Source organism: Schistocerca americana, chromosome 2 (genome assembly GCF_021461395.2).
Source record: "Schistocerca americana isolate TAMUIC-IGC-003095 chromosome 2, iqSchAmer2.1, whole genome shotgun sequence".
NCBI classification, from domain to species: Eukaryota; Metazoa; Arthropoda; class Insecta; order Orthoptera; family Acrididae; genus Schistocerca; species Schistocerca americana.
Window position 1 is genome coordinate 336,419,894 of NC_060120.1, and position 23,537 is coordinate 336,443,430.

Genomic DNA, 23,537 nt, shown 5'->3' on the forward strand with positions numbered 1-23,537 from the left:
GAACTTAGAACTACTTAAACCTAACTAACCTAAGGACATCACACACATCCATGCCCGAGGCAGGATTCGAACCTGCGACCGTAGCGGTCGAGCGGTTCCAGACTGAAGCGCCTTTAACCGCGCGGCCACTCCGGCCGGCATAAGCTTCTAATAAGCAACACTATTGCTCTCTCACGAGGCAAACTTGTTCTCGATGGTGACTCCCCGTCGCAGACAACTAGTAGCAAATGTATAGAAAATAAACAATTTTTTTCAGCCTTCAGTTGCAAGGTAATTTTTACTCGTTTACCTAGGTTTCGATTCCAGTAATGGAATCTTCTTCAGAACCTATAAATTAAACCACATACGGACATATATTACTCACTGAAATGCATCATCACTCTAAAGATTGAATAATAAAGAAATCGTGATACTTACAAAAAATTAAATTATTTTGAGAGCCAAACACTGGCCATGTCACAGATTAAAAATTAAAACAATAAAGACGCATAATCATAAGATTATGTCTGTCAGGATTAAAACCATTAAGGCGAACGTAGACGGAGCTACGCCGGCCAGAAATAAGGACCACATGTGAGCGGCGCGGAAACTAGGCGTCTCGAGCAGTTTCGCGGCGAGGCTCGGCCGCGGCCAAGTGCATGCGCGAGCGCAAGCGCAGGCGCGAGAGACAAAATGTCTCAAAATTATTTAGAGCAAATATAAATATAAACAAAATGCGACTGAAAGCCGTCCTACAAATGGACAAACCTATCTATTGGTATGGCTACATTAAACAATTTACCTGAGAACAAACTACAAAGCCAAGGTATAAAATTTTTTTTTACATTTAAATATTATAGTAAGAGGGCGAAGCCCCGCTACAGTAACTAAAAAATTAGTGTCGAAACCATGCGTGCTAAGCATATAATGTCTTTATCATAAAAAACGCCTTAGCAACTATGTGTCATTAACAAGCATATTGCCGGCCGAAGTGGCCGTGCGGTTAAAGGCGCTGCAGTCTGGAACCGCAAGACCGCTACGGTCGCAGGTTCGAATCCTGCCTCGGGCATGGATGTTTGTGGTGTCCTTAGGTTAGTTAGGTATAACTAGTTCTAAGTTCTAGGGGACTAATGACCTTAGCAGTTGAGTCCCATAGTGCTCAGAGCCATTTGAACCATTTTTTGAACAAGCATATTACGAAATACAAAGACACACATGTACAATATCTCCGGATGTAATTAACACTTTACAGTGCAACAAACGGCACTGATTACGTATTTGTTTATATGTTCAGATGTGCTAACAAAACTAACGGGGTTCCATTTAAAAAAAACGTAGGTTTGTGTTAAAAAACATACTTCCGTGAATTTTTTAATGGTTTGCATTAACCAATTACACTAGCCCCTCTCCTCACGCTCGGTCTGTGGAATCGATTCGTCAGTATTTGATGTGGTTTACGAAATATATCCAGCGGTAATGTTAGGTGACTCACCCTGTATATATTATCAACAAATATTACATATCTTTAGGTATGTGAATTTATATTTGTCACTAATCAGCAAGATATAAGTAGGCTTGCAATACGAAGTCACCATATATGAGGGCCCCTAAAGATATGTTCATTGCGTAGATATCTAAAAAATTCGAAACTTCCAAAAATCTTTAAACCATTGATAAAGTTTTTGTTTTAATTATGCCATAAAAGCCTTAAAAAGAAACTAAAATCGGTAACTAAAAGGTGAAAGACTAGGCTCACTACCAGTAAATGCTAAACTTAGGTAGGTAAAATTTCAAAACTAGAAACGTCATATGATTACAAGTATGCAATCGAAGCTACTTATTCGTTGTAAAAGATCAGAGTAGAAACAATGTCAGCGACTGGAAAGAATGAAAAGACCTATATGTTCCAAATACTGATAGCGTCATGTGACGGTAAGTTTGCACTTCAAGTTACTCTCTACTAAATATGAACGGAGGAAGTCTTATCAACTTATGTATCAAGAAGTCAAAGCATCGAAGTGGGTACATTATCACATTACTAGAGCACGAAATAGTAAAATCAGTATCTAGTATCGGAGAAAAGGAATGACCTGTGCGTCAGAAACATATGTATATACAGGCAGTGGCATCCACATAGTGATCTTCTGTCACGTAATGGAACATAATAGGGAAAATTGTTTATGTAAGAAGAAAGCAGCAGATGTCGTCATTGTCAATTACAATGAAGTGAAACTTACTCGTATGTCCATAATTAGACATATTTACAAAAGCTCTAGTCATACACTAGGCAACAGAAATAACAGATGGATCGACATGTCGACAATACTTGTGACGTGTTTATACGGCAGCTCATTTACACACGAAAGTGCTAGTTATCATCTAGAGCTTCACCTGTAAAACAGACGACGACGAATGCAGACGAAAGCGCCCGACAGCGATTTAAAAACTGCGACTGAAGCCTGAAGTACTTCGTCCAACAAAGGCGTCTGCGAGACAGTGGTAAGTTGTCGCGTTCCACTCTTACATTCTCCGCCAATTGTCCCACATTGGCTGCAGGCTGCTCTGGAGGCAGCAAGGAAGCAGATGCTCCCTTTCTGCATAGTTTCTATCTGCGATGTACTGCAGCCAGCGGCTACACTGGATGTATTAGCAGCCACCAGGGTAGCGCCGCTAGGCAGTGTATATCCACGTTAAGCCGCCTGTTATCAATCAGGATTACTGCCTGCTGCTGTGATACACCCGCAACTGTAGTAATTACTGTCACAATTTCGACGCGAATTGATACTGGAGGAAGTAAAACTGTTCAGGATTCTCTGTGTCCTAGAAACACGTGATCAAGGTATAATATGTGTTCTTTCACTGTCTGAACAATTTCTTTACTTTCCTGTTCGCTTTATAGCGCTATCGATTTCGGTGTGATATGACTCCATCTACACTACCCACTAGAGTTACTCTGTGTGACCAACTTCCGAAATACACTCCTGGAAATTGAAATAAGAACACCGTGAATTTATTGTCCCAGGAAGGGGAAACTTTATTGACACATTCCTGGGGTCAGATACATCACATGATCACACTGACAGAACCACGGGCACATAGACACAGGCAACAGAGCATGCACAATGTCGGCACTAGTACAGTGTACATCCACCTTTCGCAGCAATGCAGGCTGCTATTCTCCCATGGAGACGATCGTAGAGATGCTGGATGTAGTCCTGTGGAACGGCTTGCCATGCCATTTCCACCTAGCGCCTCAGTTGGACCAGCGTTCGTGCTGGACGTGCAGACCGCGTGAGACGACGCTTCATCCAGTCCCAAACATGCTCAATGGGGGACAGATCCGGAGATCTTGCTGGCCAGGGTAGTTGACTTACACCTTCTAGAGCACGTTGGGTGGCACGGGATACATGCGGACGTGCATTGTCCTGTTGGAACAGCAAGTTCCCTTGCCGGTCTAGGAATGGTAGAACGATGGGTTCGATGACGGTTTGGATGTACCGTGCACTATTCAGTGTCCCCTCGACGATCACCAGTGGTGTACGGCCAGTGTAGGAGATCGCTCCCCACACCATGATGCCGGGTGTTGGCCCTGTGTGCCTCGGTCGTATGCAGTCCTGATTGTGGCGCTCACCTGCACGGCGCCAAACACGCATACGACCATCATTGGCACCAAGGCAGAAGCGACTCTCATCGCTGAAGACGACACGTCTCCATTCGTCCCTCCATTCACGCCTGTCGCGACACCACTGGAGGCGGGCTGCACGATGTTTGGGAGTGAGCGGAAGACGGCCTAACGGTGTGCGGGACCGTAGCCCAGCTTCATGGAGACGGTTGCGAATGGTCCTCGCCGATACCCCAGGAGCAACAGTTTCCCTAATTTGGTGGGAAGTGGCGGTGCGGTCCCCTACGGCACTGCGTAGGATCCTACGGTCTTGGCGTGCATCCGTGCGTCGCTGCGGTCCGGTCCCAGGTCGACGGGCACGTGCACCTTCCGCCGACCACTGGCGACAACATCGATGTACTGTGGAGACCTCACGCCCCACGTGTTGAGCAATTCGGCGGTACGTCCACCCGGCCTCCCGCATGCCCACTATACGCCCTCGCTCAAAGTCCGTCAACTGCACATACGGTTCACGTCCACGCTGTCGCGGCATGCTACCAGTGTTAAAGACTGCGATGGAGCTCCGTATGCCACGGCAAACTGGCTGACACTGACGGCGGCGGTGCACAAATGCTGCGCAGCTAGCGCCATTCGACGGCCAACACCGCGGTTCCTGGTGTGTCCGCTGTGCCGTGCGTGTGATCATTGCTTGTACAGCCCTCTCGCAGTGTCCGGAGCAAGTATGGTGGGTCTGACACACCGGTGTCAATGTGTTCTTTTTTCCATTTCCAGGAGTGTATTTATTTACTAAGCTTTTCTGTTAACTATAAACATTCGGCAGTTACTACTCTGCAACTCTGATAAAAGATTGTGGAATTAAGGTAACTGAAACTAGGTCAGCAAGAGTAACCTGACCCGAGTTGAATCAGATGAGTCTTGATTTCTAAAAAGTTTTTACTTTGAATCTCATCAGCGGCTTGTAAGAAAATTATGTTTGCCCTCTATGTATTTTCCAATGTTGACGCTTGAGTACCACTCCTCCGCTGTTCGATCGTGTGTATCGGAGAGCACCGAATTACGTAGGGATCCAAAGGGAACGGTGATGGACCTTAGGTACAGAAGAGACTGGAACAGCACATTACGTCCACATGCTAACACCTTTTTATTGGTCTTTTTCACTGACGCACATGTACATTACCATAAGGGGTGAGATACACGTACACACGTGGTTTCCGTTTTCAATTACGGAGTCGAATAGCGTGTGTCCCGACATGTCAGGCCAATAGATGTTCAATGTGGTGGCCATCATTTGCTGCACACAGTTGCAATCTCTGGCGTAATGAATGTCGTACACGCCGCAGTACATCTGGTGTAATGTCGCTGCAGACTGCCACAATACGTTGTTTCATATCCTCTGGGGTTGTAGGCACATCACGGTAACCATTTTCCTTTAACGTACCCCACAGAAAGAAGTCCAGAGGTGTAAGATCAGGAGAACGGGTTCAAATGGCTCTGACCACTATGGGACTCAACTGCTGAGGTCATTAGTCCCCTAGAACTTAGAACTAGTTAAACCTAACTAACCTAAGGACATCACAAACATCCATGCCCGAGGCAGGATTCGAACCTGCGACCGTAGCGGTCTTGCGGTTCCAGACTGCAGCGCCTTTAACCGCACGGCCACTTCGGCCGGCAGGAGAACGGGCTGGCGTCCTCCACGTCCTATGAAACGCCCATCGAACATCCTATCAAGCGTCAGCCTAGTGTTAATTGCGGAATGTGCAGGTGCACCATCGTGCTGATACCACATACGTCGACGCGTTTCCAGTAGGACATTTTCGAGCAACGTTGGTAGATCATTCTGTAGAAACGCGATGTATGTTGCAGCTGTTTCGGCCCCTGCAATGAAGTGAGGACCAATGAAGTGGTCGCCAATGATTCCGCACCATACATTTACAGTCCACGGTCGCTGTCGCTCTACCTGTCTGAGCCAGCGAGGATTGTCCACGGACCAGTAATGCATGTTCCGTAGATTCACTGCCCCGTGGTTTGTGAAACCCGCTTCATCGGTAAACAGGTAGAACTGCAACGCATTCTCTGTTAATGCCCATTGACAGAACTGCACTCGATGATTAAAGTCATCACCATGTAATTGCTGATGTAGCGACACATGAAACGGGTGAAAGCGGTGACGATGCAGTATGCGCATGACACTACTTTGACTCAGTCCACCGGCTCTCGCAATGTCCCGTGTACTCATGTGTGGGTTCATGGCAACAGCAGCTAACACACCAACTGCACCCGCTTCTCCTGTGACGGGCCTGTTACGGACCCGTTTGCGTGCTACGACCATACCTGTTGCATTCAGTTGGAGGTAGATGTTTTGCAATGTGCGGCACGTTGGATGCTCTCTGCCCGGTTACCGTTCTGCATACACCCTGCAGGCTTCAGCTGCATATCGCCGACTCTCGCCATAGATGAGTATCATCTCCGCCTTTTCAGAGTTCGAATTCACCATGGTCACAGTTCCTACAACACTACACTATCACAGACGTCTAGTAACACGGTGTGCTACAGTTGGTCTGCGTGCGGAGACGAATGCAGAATAACAATAACAGCAAGCGCTACATGCGGACACTGCGACAGCTAGACCAAACCACAACAGTGCACTACAGCCAGACTCGTAAACACGGTCGTCATCGTAAACATGTCTCCTCTCCTCACGTTCGGTCTGTGGAATCGGTTCGTCAGTATTTGATGTGGTTTACGAAATATATCCAGCGGTAACGTTAGGTGACTCATCCCGTATATATATATATATATATATATATATATATATATATATATATATATATATCCTTTGCTGTCCTCCCATCAAACATAGCACGAATGGATGCAAGCAAATTAAATTTCTAGTTGATGTGATGAATGGCAGCTTGCTCGAAAAGTGGAAAATTGTGTGTTGATGCAGATTAGTAGGAAAGGAATCCCTTTATTTTCAAAGACAGGATTATTAGTATCCTGCTTGTCACAGTTCCGTCGATTGCTTACCTAGGCGCAACGTCGGAAAGCGATACAGTAGAGAACGAGCACGTAAAGACTGTAGTAGTGACGGCGAATGCTCGACTTTGATTTATTGCAAGAGTTCTACGAACGTGTGGTTCATCTATAAAGGAGACTGTGTACAGACCACTAGTACCACCCATTCTTGAGTACTGACTGAGTGCTTGGGATGCCTACCAGGTCGTATTAAATGAAGACATCGAAGCAATTTAGAGGTGGGTTGCTAGATTTGTTACCGGAAAGACTGATCAAGATATGAGTATTACGGAGATGCGTCGTAAACTCAACTGAGAATCACTAAATACGATGTTCTTTTCGTGGGACATTGTTGATAAAATTTATAGAATCGGTGTTTGAAGCTTACTGCAGAACAATTCTACTGGCACCAACGTACATTTCGCGTAACAAGCACGAAGATATGATGCGAGAAATTAGGGCTTATACGGAGCCATATAGATAGTCGTTTTTCCTTCGCTCTGTTTGTTAATGGAACAGGAAAGGACAAGATTAGTAATGGTACAAAGTACCCTCCACCACGCCTACGTCGATGCATATGTAGATCTTCCATTGGTATTCATGAATGGATAAGCAGTGAATTGAAATTGCAAGAATCGCAGATATTTCGAATCATCCCCGTGGTGTGAGTTTTCACTGCCGTTGGACAGCATGGCATTTTCGTGAGCGTGTCGTCCGTGTGTAGGATGGGGAAGGCGCGCGATCTGTCCTAGTTTGACCGAGCGCAGATTGTGGAAACCACTTCCAGATGTCAAGCGGTTGGGAGGCCACTCCTCATTACAGATGTCGGACGTCGTAGGCTGGGAAGACTGGTAAAACAGGACAGGCGGCTAACTTTGGTGGAGCTAATATCAGACTTTAGTGATGGGCAGAGTACAAGTGTGTCTGAACACACAGCATACCGAACACTCCTAAAGATGACCCTCCCCACATGCATGTGCCAATGTTAACACCACATCGGCCACTACGACTGAAATGGGCAATCGATCATTGGCACTGGACGTTGGCGCAATGGCAGAGCGCTGTATGATCTGCTGAATCCAGATACCTTCTTCATCGTCCCGATGGAAGGGCGCGAATCTGTCGTCTTCCAGGTGAACAGTTGCTTGACACCCGTACTGCGGGACAGGCACAAAATGGAGGCGGCCCCATTATGCTCTGGAGAACATTGACGTGGGCATCCTTGGGTCCAGTGGAGCCCGTGCAAGGCACCATGACTGCCAAGGAGTATCGCTCACATACACTCCTTCATGATAATCACATTTCCCGACGGTAGTGGCAGTTTTCAATAAGACAATGCGTTATATCACCAGACTAGGAGTGTGATGGAATGGAGTGGTTCGAGGAACACAATGGCGAGTTTCAATGGAAGTGCTGCCTCCTCCCCCCCCCCCCCCCCCCCAACTCGCCAGATCTGAGCTCATCGCCCCCCTCCCCGAAATTTACGTGAATTGTCGCTTTGGTGTGCAGATGTGGTGCCAACTGCCTCCAGCTATCTACGAAAGTCTGTTGCTTCCGTGTCACGATAGGTCACCGCCGTTATCCGTGCTTAAGCTCGACGTACAGGCTGTTAGGTAGTCATGATGTTCTGATTGATTAGTGTAAGTGCCTTTGTAAGCAACCCGTACAGCTTCAGCCCAGTGCAGCGTCCGCGGGGCCAAGAACCGATGCGTCTGCGTCTCTTTGTTTGCACCTAACGTAACTGGGAAAGATGATACAGAGTGAGCAAGCAGTAACGGGTGGTAGATCCGTGGTAGGGTCCTCTTTGGACAAAAATGGTACATGCACTGTTAGCGCAGCACCAGACAATGAGGAAAGTGAACTTGAAAATTCTGAAAGGGTAGAGGTAACGGACAGAGATGAGAATGTCCTTCCAAACATCGACAATCAAACCTGAGCAACAGGAATGGTGTAATTTTAGAGAAAGCAGTCAAGAAAATAACGAGGCGCCGAAAGAAGTGACACAAATGTTTTTCTGTGAACCACCTCATGGAACTCCTCGCGAATCAAATAGAAAAGTTCAGCATCCTCCACAGTGAAGGAGCGTTGCCACAAAGAAAGTAGTACATTAAAATTTTTACTAGCGAAGGAGGAAAATGGTAGGGAGACCTCCCTCCGAACAAGAGAAGATCAAAAGAAACCCCAAAAAGACGAAAGCATGATCTTCCCTAGAGCGTATTAAATTCTGGAGCGGACGGCAAATCCGAAAGCATCTTAGGCGGCGATGTTCAACTGCCTTTCAGTTGGAAGGATGATTTGGAGGGAGACACAGGATCTTTAGTGTCCACTTCACGGAACGGATGTTACCAATAAATGACAAGAGTCGTTTCTATTTACAAGGTATATAGCTGCTCAGTAGCAGTACATCTGTCACCCAATCGGAAGATACGACCCATGATGTAGTTGTTGTGGTCTTCAGTCCTGACACTGGTTTGATGCAGCTCTCCATGCTACTCTATACCGTGCAAGCTTTATCATCTCCCAGTACCTACTGCAACCTACATCCTTCTGAATCTGTTGTGTATTCGTCTCTTGGTCTCCCTCTACGATTTTTACCCTCCACGCTGCCCTCCAATACTAAATTGGTGATCCCTGCATGCCTCATAATATGCCCTACCAACCGATCCCTTCTTCTAGTCAAGTTGTGCCACAAACTCCTCTTCTTCCCAATTCTGTTCAATACCTCCTCATTAGTTATGTGATCTACCCATCTAATCTTCAGCATTCTTCTGTAGCACCACATTTCGAAAGCTACTATTCTCTTCTTGTCCAAACTATTTATCGTCCATGTTTCACTTCCATACGTGGCTACACTCAACACAAATACTTTCAGAAACGACTTCCTGACACTTAAATCTATACTCGATGTTAACACATTTTTCTTCTTCAGAAACGCTTTCCTTGCCATTGCCAGTCTACATTTTATATCCTCTCTAATTCGATCATCATCAGTTATTTTGCTCCCCAAATAGCAAAACTCATTTACTACTTTAAGTGTCTCATTTCCTAATCTAATTCCCGCAGCATCACCCGATTTAATTTGACTACATTCCATTATCCTGGTTTTGGTTCAAATGGTTCAAATGGCTCTGAGCACTATGGGACTCAACTGCTGTGGTCGTCAGTCCCCTAGAACTTAGAACTACTTAAACCTAACTAACCTAAGGACATCACACACACACCCATGCGCGAGGCAGGATTCGAACCTGCGACCGTAGCAGCAGCGTGGCTCCGGGCTGGAGCGCCTAGAACCGCTCGGCCACCGCGGCCGGCTATCCTGGTTTTGCTTTTGTTGATGTTCATCTTATATCCTCCTTTCAAGGCACTGTCCATTCCGTTCAGCTGTTCTTCCAGGGCCTTTGCTGTCTCTGACCCATGACAACTGACATAATTACATAGACCTCTATTTAATTCGTACACAGTACTGCTATCGTGCTAGAAGAAGTAACAACCTTTGCTGACGAATATGCAGTGTCAATCACATAAAAGTTGCACCGCAAATATGGCGGAAATGGATGGCGCAGTTGACGTGTGGGTTTCAGAGAATGGAGTGGTAGTCAGAGGCTCGTATCCTCAGCCAATAATACTTAGAAAGTGTATTTTTTCTGCAAATATACCTTTTTGAGTGGAACATGCCTACTGACATTAATAAAATAATAGGAGGGTAAATTAGAATGTCAGTGGTGTTTGTTGCAGAAGTCTAGAGCGAGTCGTTTACGAAATAGCGTAGTTGGAAAGTTTCCACACCGACACTTGTTAGTGCCATTCAACCTGCGTAGTTGTTAGGTACGATGCTGTTAACGTTTGCTTACAGTGTGGTTGTGCGTTTCCTGATTGCATTGCGCCTTCCTACTCAGAGTGTGTCAGTCCAAACAGTAGGTCGTGAGTGGACGATGGGATTTTCCAATGCAGAAAAAGCCGACAAGTTCGTGGTGTAAGGAGAGTGTAGGAGGAGCACAGTTCGTTTCTTGTACGGTGTATACAGCAAGATATCCCAACAGACTTCAACCATCTCGGCAATTATTTATCAATCTCGCTTCAACCAATTCTGTGCGGCTGGTCCCGGCGGAGTTTCGAGTCCTCCCTCGGGCATGGGTGTGTGTGTTTGTCCTTAGGATAATTTAGGTTAAGTAGTGTGTAAGCTTAGGGACTGATGACCTTAGCAATTAAGTCCCATAAGATTTCACACACATTTTTTTCTTCAACCAATTACGTGAAAGCGGTAGTGTAGCACCTACACAACGTAACAGAATGAATGATATGACGACAGAAGAGCGGGAAATTAAAGTTCTTGCTGCTGATGCAATTGATCCGTCCGTTAGCTCGCGAGCAGTCGCACGAGGAAGTGGTGTGAGTCAGATAAGTGTCCTACACATTCTCCATGGATATAGGTCCGATCCATGCCACATCACTCTCCATCAAGAGCTGTATGGAAACGATTATGAGAATCGTTTTTAACTTCTGTAAATAATCATTAAGACAGGATACAACAGATGTATCATGTATTTTGTTTAGTGTTGAAACAACATTTACCAATCACGTCCAAGTGAACCCCCGAACACTACTTGGTCTGTTGACAATCCCCATAGGATTCGTCAGGTGGAACTTCAGCGTCAATGGAGTGTGAACGTATGGTGTGAGTAGTGAACCATCAGACCGTAGGCCCGTTTTTCGTAGACGGAACATTGAAAGCGCACATGTTTCGCTGCTCCTAACAGACCATCTTTCACGGATGCTAGAAGACATGCCTCTGCAGATAACGAGGAGCCGGTGGTAGCAGTCTGACGAATCTCCAGCTCATAGAGCACGAAATACTGCGGCATGTCTTGACGATTTGTTTCAAAATCGTTGGATTGAACCTTGGCCGGTCAGTTCCAGTAATTTGATGTCTTTAGACTTTTTTCTGTGGGGACAGCTGTTTTCACAGTGTCATACTAACTACAAACGATGATACGCAACGACATATTGCTGCGGCCTGCTCGGCCACCTCCGCTGAAATGTTAGCACGTGTGCAGCAGTAGTTCCACACCAGACTGGAAGCATGCACTGCCTCTGCTGGTGGTCATTTTGAACACAGCCTGTGATTGTCAGTTGTTTCATTACTGGTCAGAATCCACATAAGTAGTATATGTACGTGTGCTGTTCTTGAGTGTGTGCTACTACAGGTATTGTACTACAGGCAACTACAGGTACAGAGTGCAAACTTTTCAAAATACGATAGCTCGTAAACGACTCGCACTAGAATCCTGCAACAATCACCACCAGTGTTCTAATTTACCGTGCTTTTATCCATTAATGTTAATAGGCATTTTTTCCATTTAAAAAGGTATGTTTGCAAAAAGAATGGCCGGCCGCTGTGACCGAGCGGTTCTGGGCGCTTCAGTCTGGAACCGCGCGACCGGTACGTCCCAGGTTCGAATCCTGCCTTGGGCATGGATGCGTATTATGTCCTTAGGTTAGTTAGGTATAAGTAGTTCTAAGTTCTATGGGACTGATGGCCTCAGATGTTAAGTCCCATAGTGCTCAGAGCCATTTGAAACTTTTTTTTTTTTTTTACAAAAAGAATGTGCTTTCTAAATATTACAACAATCTGTTTACTGGCTAACTGTACGAGCCCCTGACTACCAATCCATTGTGCGAAAATCGAGCATCAACAGAATTTTCCATTTCTGGAATATCTGCGTTGCAAAATTTAGGTGATTCACCACGTATTGTACAGTAACTCTAAATGTCGGCCGAACGCAAACCCAATGTAAAATAAAATGCGTAGAAGAATATTTACACGCAGCGGCGATCGCTATAGTGCTAGTGGAAGAACGTGATTCAAGAACGGTTGGATGAATATCAGTGGATATGAGACAATACGATACTTAGGGGACGGCTGCGCTGCTGGAACTGATAGAAGGATCAAAGACGGTACTGAAGTGCCGCAAGTTAAACTGCGCGATGTTGGTCGCTGTTTATCTTGTGTAATAGTGGGAACACGCACCGATAATGCATACATGCAATAGGTGATCTCTGAAACATTTCTGTGAAACTGAAATACTCAGCATACTAAGATGCCCCAATGATGACATTATAGCAAGAGATTTTTAGATGTGCTTGTCAGTGGAACTTCAGATCAAGAACTGGAACCAAAGCGAAGAGCTTGACCGCCTTATTAACAATCGACAAGAGGGACAACTGGGTGGCATGTCACAACGGCATCCCTGGGTACAGACCTATCACCAAGCAAGACCGCATTTACATATCCTGCAACATTCTGTCTAAACTGACTGAAATAGCAATTTGGCTATAATGTTATTCGGGTCACAGCACCGTATAATAAATCTCAGTCAACCGAATATTTATAGGGATCAAAGCATTTGAAAACTAAACATATTTGTCTTAAAAAAACAAGCACGTAAAAGATGACGTAACCCGCAACCGGGAATAATACAGCAGGAAAATGGAAAGCTACGCAAATATAACACAGTGGTGAATAAAATGCGCGAAGTTAAAAATCAGGAGAACGCTAACCACCTTCAGCTAGATTTATACGTAATGTGAAAACAGCATAACAGAATTCCTGTTCCACGCCCTGAGACTGAGGAAAACGATATCACTCGAAAGATGTTAAGAGAATAAAGGCGACAATAGTGGAACTTACAGGGAGGCAAATATTCGGATACCAGGTGAGAGCCAGAGAACATTCCACGATAGGCCGGCCGGAGTGGCCGTGCGGTTCTGGGCGCTACAGTCTGGAACCGAGCGACCGCTACGGTCACAGGTTCGAATCCTGCCTCGGGCATGGATGTGTGTGATGTCCTTAGGTTAGTTAGGTTTAATTAGTTCTAAGTTCTAGGCGACTCATGACCTCAGAAGTTAAGTCGCATAGTGCTCAGAGCCATTTGAACCAATTTGAACCATTCCACGATACAAGCTGAAATCTTTACACTTACCACCTACTCCCTGAGAGGCGTAACCGGAAGAGAATATTAATATCCGACATGAAAACATATAATAAAACTCTTTATTTCACTCTTTAGTCTTCTGACTGGTCTGATGAGGACCACCGACCTCTTCACCTCATAGTAGCACTTCTAACCAGTGTCCTCAATTATCTGTTGAATATATTCCAGTGTCTGATTTCTAACTTCCGCTATAGGTTTTATCCCCTACAGCTCCCTCTAGTACCATGTAAGTTATTACGTGATGTCTTAAAACATGAATTATCATCCTGTCCCTGTCTTCTTGTCAGTGTTTTCCATATTTCCCCTTCCTCGCCGACTCTGCGGGGAATCTCCGCATTCCTTACTTTATCAGTCCACCTAAGTATCAACATTCTTCTGTAGCACTACATCTCAAATGATGCTTCTGTTCCGGTTTTCTTGTCTAGTGATCTTCAGTATACACCGTGGCCAAACTGCGTATTAATTCTGGGAATAAGATAACTTGTTAGGAGCTTTCGTTGGTGTTACATATCGTCCTAATTATCACGCTAAAAATATTTGCCAACAATGTTCCTTTCAAAAAGATATATCATTTGTGCTGTATGGCCATGGGTAGGTATTACGTTGCCTGTACATAAGAACCAACTGAGAAAAGCACCTGACTGCCGTAAGTCAACCTTTCTGAGACATGCGGCCAGGATCTAAAGGCCTTCCGCGCATCCATGAAGCCACCATGTACAGCAGCATAATTACCTTTTAGTGACGCCCTGTGGGTGGTCTTTCTGATGTGAACACTGTAGGAGGGGCTGTCGATTCAAGCAAACACCCACTGATAACCTCGGCACTGAGCACCCGTAAGCTCCTCCTCCAAGCAAACTGTGTCTAATTGGGGATAACAAGACATTTTCAGATGCAGTACTGGAGATGAGAAATGAACGAGTCCCCACTGCTGCCTGCCACGCGAAGAAACGCTAGTTGGAAATATTCCTAAGGTCTGCGTGTGGTCCCTGCTATGAGAAGTGTGGGAGTGATCGCAGACCCAACGCATTGTCAAGATGAAGCGAAACGAGACGTTAGTAGAGGCAGAGCTGAGAAATGGACGCGTCCACAGGGCACAGGACATCAACTGTTAACCCGCGACATGCAATTTGGTCAGCTACAATAATGTTTGGGTGATCTGCCTACAGTGAGAACTGTGGGAGACAACGATTAATTAACGAGGGTGTTGAACAATAACTTGCTTGGCCATAAGAAGAGCAACAACCAGCCCATCGGATGTATGGTCACGCCCAGGAAGATAGCTCAGGAGAACGCAAAGAGATTGTCCCAGAGGGACGACGGAGAGACGGTAAAAGGCAGTTCCTGGTTAGTGTCTGAGCATCACTATCAGACACCCAGTGCTGACAAATGCGAAAGGAACGCACTGTGCGTCGCTGTATCACGGGAGATCTGGCCAATTGATGCCGGGATGCACGCCCACTGCCTTCACGCCGCCACGAGGTTCTGCTAGTCGACTCCAGCGTGCCTTCAGCTTCACCACCAGTAGCTCGACCTTTGCCCAGTAAATGCTCCACAACTCTCTCATCAGAGTGCGCCTGCCAGTTCCGTTTGTCCCTTAGTAAGCACGATTTAAATCCCAGTAATGATCTTGAGAAATTTGCTACAGATAATGAGCAAATTGTTATTTCAGTAACAATAATAATAATAATAATTGGTAAATTTTGTTTATATAGCTGTGTTCCCCAAGATTTTCCTTTATGAAAATAAATGTTTGTGACTAATTTCCCAACATCCTTGCAAGTTATTTATTCGTAAATACCGCACTCTAGTGCGTTTTAAGATATGTAATTAGTAAATGCCAAAAGTCGACCACTACTCAGTGCCGATTGATGTTTAGTATACCGATATTCGTCTAAAACTGCATATTTGGTATTCAGTGGAGGCTGAGTCAATAAATAAGTAGCAAACGCCAGAATACCGCATATCGTATCTAGAAGGTGGCAGCACATGCGCATGGTAGATGTCCGATACACAGTTTTCCGCGGCCAATGGTTAATTTGCAGTCATACCAACATGGCAGGGGGCTATGAATGTCTACCCGACTAGAACAAAGTGATTCTTGTGAGCTGAGGGACTGTCTGCAAAGCATGCCCATAGCGAAGCCGGTCGCTACAGGATAGAACAGTATTTCACGTAAATTTCTGCTCAGTTGGATGCAGGACTTCAGTAAAGGACAAGAAAAGTCACAAACAAGGAGCGTCCTGGCCGATTTGGTTGTCCAGTGACGGCACGATGTTTTCCCATCTAAGGGTGTTTCGCTACACCCAGGACACATTATTTTTGTGGATTGCAGCAATAAAAGGAACCAAACAAATATGTTGGATCCAGAGAGATAACTCGTTAGATACGAAAGCTACTACAAGAATTCTGCGAGGGGCGTTCAAAAAGTATGAAATCTGGGTTAGCAGGAAAGAGCGGATCAGGTTATAGTTGTGGAAAGGGGCCAAAATCAGTTACTGTCAGTTGCACAAAACATACAAACTTTATTTTCCTAAAACACTTAATCACACATGCACTTAAAAGCATTCAAAAACAATACGACTGAGCGCCCGAATAAAAGTTATTAAAATTGCCTCAAGGAATATACATGGCTGAAGGCCTTAGTTATAAAATTTTACATAAAACCTTGGCTGAAGACCACACACTGGAGATAGAAGAAATGAGGGCTTAAGGCCTAGATAACAAGAATTTCAGATAAAGACGAAAATTTTAAAAGGTTTTAAACAAGTGACTTTTCAAATTTTAATTTAAGACAGCTGACAGCCTTATCTTAAAATATTTCACATAATGTTCGGCTGAAGGCCACATACTGAACATAGAACAACTCACGGCTTAAGGCCTGGATTTCCAATGGGCAATTCCCCTTTTCAATAAAAATTAAAAATAAAAATAAAAAAAAGATAGTTTAAGCAAGAATCTTCAAAGTTTTAATGTAAGATGGCTGAAGGCCTTATCTTAACATTAAAACAAACTAAATTAATAGATGGCTGAAGGTACTTGAATCTAAAACAACAGAACAGAACAGTGGTGCTCAGAAGTGCTCCCAGGGTCGGCCTGAGGAAATAACTCTAACATAAGTTTAGGTGAGGTAGGTAGCCAAGCTTAATACTAAATAATCGAATGGCATCCCGACCCAGGGACGGCTGAAGGACCGACCAACAACCTAATCAATTCCCTTCTGCCTGACCAACAGCACAACAACGGAAAAATCAGCGAGGACGAAGATACCAGCAGCACTACATCTTGAAAATTGGCATCTAAATACAGTCAAGACACAATAACCACTCAAAAATATTAACGACACCAAAGACTGTCGAACTACACGCCATGCTGGACGGCATCAACACGGTGAGGTAACACATACTGCCAGAAAACTGCACTAACGACCAGGGCAGTTAACTGGAATGTTAACAGCCAAAAGGCAGAAGACACCACTGGTGCACTCCACTAATAAGCGTCAACCAATTCAATAGTTAAACACAATACAGGAAGACGGCTGCAAAATATCGCTGACTCCAACACACCATATGTTGCTGCTTGCAGAAATGGCCCAGAAAGCAACATCTGGCAATGGACGAAGATATGTCAGTGCAGTTGAGGTTTCATAACAGGTTAAAAGATCACTCAACTTCAGTGTGCAGGCACGGTGGGCGACGAACTTTGAAGCTCTCGCAGCTAGCGCCTCACAAATCCGACCGTGCATGCACACCGCCAGTGGCGCCAGCCTGACCCCGCACTGCAGAGACTTGCTCGCTGTGCTGTCGCAACCGACCGACTGCCACACACACCACACACGGAAATACAGCGCTCACACCAAAGATGGTACAGCAGTACTAGTATCGATAAGCGCTGCTGCTGCTACTGACGGGGGCGAGTCAGCAACTCATTAAGGCAGTAACTCAGGGAGAAATAAGATGCCAGTCGATTGTGGCAAATGCCAAAGGAGGAGGAATCAACGCGAGCCGGCCACACCTCAAAATAGTGCAACAATTATTTTCTGAAAGCAGGTTGGTTTTATTCAGGATTACAATACATCATATTATCCCCCACTCATGTGGCTACAAAACCCTATTTTTTAACACAATCTGTATTCAGTGTAACAGCCTTACTCCACCTTGCTGGGAGGGCCTGTATGCCCACGCAGTTCGACTCTACTCATCGATGTCGGAGCCAACCTCTTACTGCATCAACAACTTCCCAATCATCCACGTACTGCTTTCCATGGAGAGCATCACTCATTGAATTAAACTGATGGAAGTCTGAAGGTGCGAGATCTAGGCAGTAGCGTGGATGAGGAAGAAGTTTTGTGAGATCCTGTAGGGTGTGCAGACTTGCGTGAGGCCTTGCATTGTCTTGGCGAAGGAGAAATTCGTTTACATTTTTGTGGTGATGAAGGTGCTGAAGTCGTTTCTTCAGATTACTAAAGGCAGCACAATACCCTTAAGAGGTGATCGTTGTACCGTGAGGGAGAACATCAAACAGAATAACCTTTTCAGAGTCCCAGAAAACCGTCGCCATGGGTTTACTGGTTGAATGAGCAGCTTTGAACTTTTTCTTCGGAGGAGAGTTGGTGTGGCGCCACTCCATGGATTGCCGTTTTGTTTCCGGTTCGAAGTGGCGAACCCACCTTTCATTCCCTTGAAGATTTTCCACAGTAACCCGCCACGCCGGCCGGAGTGGCCGTGCGGTTATAGGCGCTGCAGTCTGGAGCCGAGCGACCGCTACGGTCGCAGGTTCGAATCCTGCCTCGGGCATGGATGTGTGTGATGTCCTTCGGTTTAATTAGTTCTAAGTTCTAGGCGACTGATGACCTCAGAAGCTAAGTCGCATAGTGCTCAGAGCCATTTGAGCCAAGTCGCCACGATCAGCTTCGTAAAGTGCAAGCAATTCCACACAGATAGTACTTTATTGCTCTTTATGGCCTGTTTGGTGCAGAATAACACAGCAGGCACACACTTTTAAGTACCCCCCGACATGTGGACGAGATTGTCAACACTATCAACTGAGACGTCCAGTTAAGCAGCGAGGTTGTTTGATTGTAATCCGTCGATCACTCCGAATGAGAGTGTCGTTTCAACATTGTGGAAGTCACAGCTGTGTGCGGTCAGTCGGCAAGCGGGAGATAGGACAGGTTTGTGCGACCTTGATGCGATGATAATAGACGCCTCACTCAACGACTCACCGTCCTTTTCTTTACTGCCAGGTCTGAGTAGATATTCTGCAAGCGCCTACGAATAGCAGTGATGCTCTTGTTTTATGGCAAAAGAAACTCAATGACAGCTCTCTGCTCTGAACAGACCTTATAACACTACCGTCCGCTACTGCTATACCATAATCTCAAAGCTGGAGGTAGTTCGTATGATGAAATTATTTTTATTCAAGTAATTATAGAATGAAGAAGCAGAACAGTGTTACCCTCTGAAAGGATTTTAGTTGTGTTGACCGTGTTGTATCTAAAGGAGGTGGCTTATCGGAAGTGAAAGTCAGAAGTACGTAAATATTTAAACAGTGATAAACAATATTTAACCTATCCACACTCTTCCAAGGATAAAGTAAACGGTCGCCAGCCTAATTAAGCAAGAGAATGATTAAGATTCTTGTTCAAGAAAATAGGTATGAGTAACTTTAACGGACAAACACAACCTACACTTTGTCACACGCGAGTGCAATGAACTCTGGCACCTGAATACAGTATGCTCACGTTAAGGTTGGAGCTAACAGATAAGGACAAACTATTTGCGTAAATATAACAGACAACAAAACACACTATTACCTTGAGGGCTTAGTCAAACTGAATGGTCTCAACAACGTTACTATTAATATTAGGTGTAGAACCGTAAATTGGACATAGGTTTAATATTACTTTTCAAACAAATTCCTATCTGACATGAAATATGCATATGGTACACAGCAAATTTAGTTACTGTGCATAGATTAAGTCTTTCACTACTAAACACCTTTCTACTTAGAATGAAAATTAAATGGAATTCACTAACAGATTACTTCTCACTGTCTTTTGAATAAAGAAGTTACTGTTTTCATAGATAGTTGTCTTTCCATAAATCGTTATGTAGCGTGAGCACAATATACAAGCTGTGGATCCTGTTACAACAAAATATGCACTTTTAATACACGAGAGGAATCCAACATTATACAGAATTTGACTTGAATAGCAAGAGTAATTGAAACTTTCTATAATCAAGTAAATTTGTGCATTTGAACTACTTTCAATGAAGGAGGGCCTTTAGTCTTGACCACTTGTGGCAGAGCAAACTAAACACACTTTCATTACATCAGTGAAACAAGCACTTAACAAGCATGAACATATAAGTCTCAACAGTTGCAATTCTGAACTATTACTGCATTGAAACAAAATTGAGATATTTGTGAGATCCTTTCAACAAACAATATTAAATTTAGCACCCTCTATTGTCATATTAATTTTAATATGCTTTCAATGAAGGACACTCGGTAATCACTTTAGTGTGGGTAGGACCCTAAGTGGTTGTGTCACTAGGGATAAAAAATCGAGGTAGGTATAAGAGCTCGAGTATAAGTTACCTTACATTTGCGCACACTAAAACATCCAATGAGCTGATCCTTCACTTTACATTACTATGTGTTCCATTACAGTGATTGCGCAATGTGGTGGCGATTGCATGTTGGTAGGTGGATTTGCAGCTAGAATTGCTGGACTCTGTCATTTCTTGGTGGCGATGATAGATACGAATTCCAGAATAGTTCCAGCTCTTTATCCATCCATCCGAGGCATTGGAAAGCGTCAGGAAAAGCCTCTCTCGGAACCAGCACAATACACAACTTTTACATGAGCAGTTGATAGTTTGGTAGCTCATCCCCGACTGACTCTTGGTTCCACCTTTTCTACCTAGTAGGCCAACCACAATTTGCGCGCGCTTCACAGTTCCGTTCCCGAGGGGACCCACAACACCTTTTGCGTACAAAATAACTAAGAACCCTAAGTCAAGGTCAGCAGTTTACATAACAGCAAATAAACATTTTACATAAATCAGAACATTTGCATATGTTGGTAGTTCTACACATAATTATTTAAATAAAATTATTTAATTTTATAGATAACCAAAGAGGTTATGTGAGGAAGTTCATCGATGGGATGTTGAACAAAACAGAAAGCTAAATGAATCAACTAAAGGTATGTAGTGTCTAAGCTATGGTGTTACAATCTCCGTTACAGACCCCATTTGGAAGGTTACGTATGGCGCCGCCACCTATCGGAACTTACGAAACTATAGGGTCTGAAGCGGGAATATTCCACGATGCCCCACACGAAATTCCGCATTTTTTCAACCGAAATTGACCGAGGGAAAATGTGTTGCATTACTTACTCGCTTTGTCGAAAGATGCGAAAAGTGTTTACGTTTAGAAGAGCACTGTGTTGAAAAGGGAAATAAATTTCAGGCTGGAACACTCGGCTCAGATTTCTCCCTCCCTGTTCGCGACTTACTAATTGAGTCACCCTCGTGAATGTCTGTGTAGGGCTCCAGGAATCCTCTTTTACAGATACGTCCCAGGGTCGTAATAATTTTGCTACTGTGTGCAGGTTTCACGTGTTGTACGGGCCCAGATATTTGGGGTCGGCGCCGTCGGAAAGCAGCGTAATGAATCTGGCGGAACGGACGGCGGGTGGCGCGCGGCGCGGCCAGCCGGCTGCCCGCAGGCGCCGCACTCCGCCACTTCAAAGCGCGGGGGACGCCGCCGGCTGTCAGCGGGCGGCGCGCATCGCTGCCAGGTGAGTCAGCAGTCAGCAGTCAGCGGCCGCCCTGGGAAGCCGGCCAGCCGCGCGCGCTCCGTAAACAATGGCGACGCCCTGCCCGCGGCCGACGAGTGACGCGCCTTTCATGTTTATCTTTAGCGAATCCCAGCGCCGGCAGGAATGCCCGAGTAAACTGGCCGAGAAGAAAATACTGCAGGAAGTAGTCGCGAGCTCCAACATCTACCTCGTCTTGTTACAGAAGTAGCGGGCAGACGCCCCGCGAAGTGGCGTCTTTTAATACGCTCCGTATCGCACTTGCAATGTAAACAAGTGTGACTCTCTTTGTCTAAAACGAGAGTAATAAATTAGATGTAGATTACAGGCGACTCTATTTTCTCCGAGTCACAGTTATTTGACGCCATTAATTTGTACCAAACGACTCGAAAACAGTTGACTACCGTGTATTATTATCATCATTATCGTCATCAGCCAATTCCATGGCTTGGTTATGTGTCTTCCTTGGGTCGGCATTCAACATGGGATGCCAACAGTTCTTGCATTTCTGCCGACTTTGAGATTTCCATTGCCAATTCAATTCTGCTGTCTTTCTTAAGTTTCTGTCCCAGCTCTCGCTATTCGTCCACGAGACTCAGAGGGCCGTACACACAGGTTCCGAGGGAGATGCTGCGTTTCTTCACTTCCGCAACGCGTTCCATACAGTTCCTCAAATCGTTCAAATGGCTCTGAGCACTATGGGACTTAACATCTTAGGTCATCAGTCCCCTAGAACTTAGAACTACTTAAACCTAATTAACCTAAGGACATCACACACATCCATGCCCGAGGCAGGATTCGAACCTGCGACCGTAGCAGTCCCGCGGTTCCGGACTGTAGCGCCTAGAACCGCAAGGCCACCGCGGCCGGCTTCCAGTTCCTCACAGTCGTTTAATGAACAAAGTAAGAGCATATGGCTATCAGACCAATTGTGTGACTGGATTGAAGAGTTCCTAGATAACAGAACGCAGCACGTGATTCTCAATGGAGAAGTGAGAGTGATTTCAGGTGTGCTGCAGGGGACCGTTTCTATTCCCAATAAACATAAATGACCTTGTGGATAACATCGGAAGTTCACTGAGGCTTTTTGCGGATGATGCCGTAGTATATCGAGAGGTTGCAACAATGGAAAATTGTACTGAAATGCAGGAGGATATGCAACGAATTGACACATGGTGCAGGGAATGGCAATTGAATCTCAATGTAGACAAGTGTAATGTGCTGCGAATACATAGTGAAACGTCCCCTTTGAACAATTTATACACGACTGTGCTTAACCTGACACACAATATTTTGTTAGCGCAACGCAATCTGACTTTCAAAATTCCCTACAAAAGAATGGCCCTGACTAACATTAAACTATACCTTTCACAAATCACTTACCTCACAAAAATCTTCGCTACTCAAGCTACTGCAATACAGCGAGCGCCACTACTGCCAGCTAAATAAAAGATTCAAACTACTGAAGGCACTAACTACTGATAGGGATAGTTAGCAAATGAAAGATATTAATAGAGAGCAAACAATGTATTTACCTTGATATCATCACAAGTCATAATATATATATCAGTTCATGACAAATTACAAATCTCCGCCATCTCTCTCCCCACATCCACCACTGCTGGCGGCTCACCTCCAACTGCGCAACGCTACGCGCTGTTCACAGCCAGCTGCCGCTGCCCAACACTACAATGGCGAGTATTACAACAATGCAAAGCAGCCACAGACTGCACACAGCACAGCCAGTGATTTTCATATTGAGCGCTACGTAACGTTGCCAATAAGAAAACATAAACAGCCTACTTACATAGAGAAAACATAAACAGCCTACTTACATAGAGAAAACATAAACAGCCTACTTACATAGCCCCCATGCTCCCCACAAAAAATTTTTACAAATAGGATTGGGCAGTGGCCAATACAGAATTGAAAAAAATTTTTCATAATTACAATAACAAAGAAATCAAATGCACACACTTATTGATACAATGTTGGTCAAAAGCTAAAAATTTCTCACAGTCCATAAAGACAGTCCTAATCGTACATAAGAGTAGAATAGCAGTGTTTTTTCTCAAAGTCTGAGCAGTAAAAGAAAATGCAC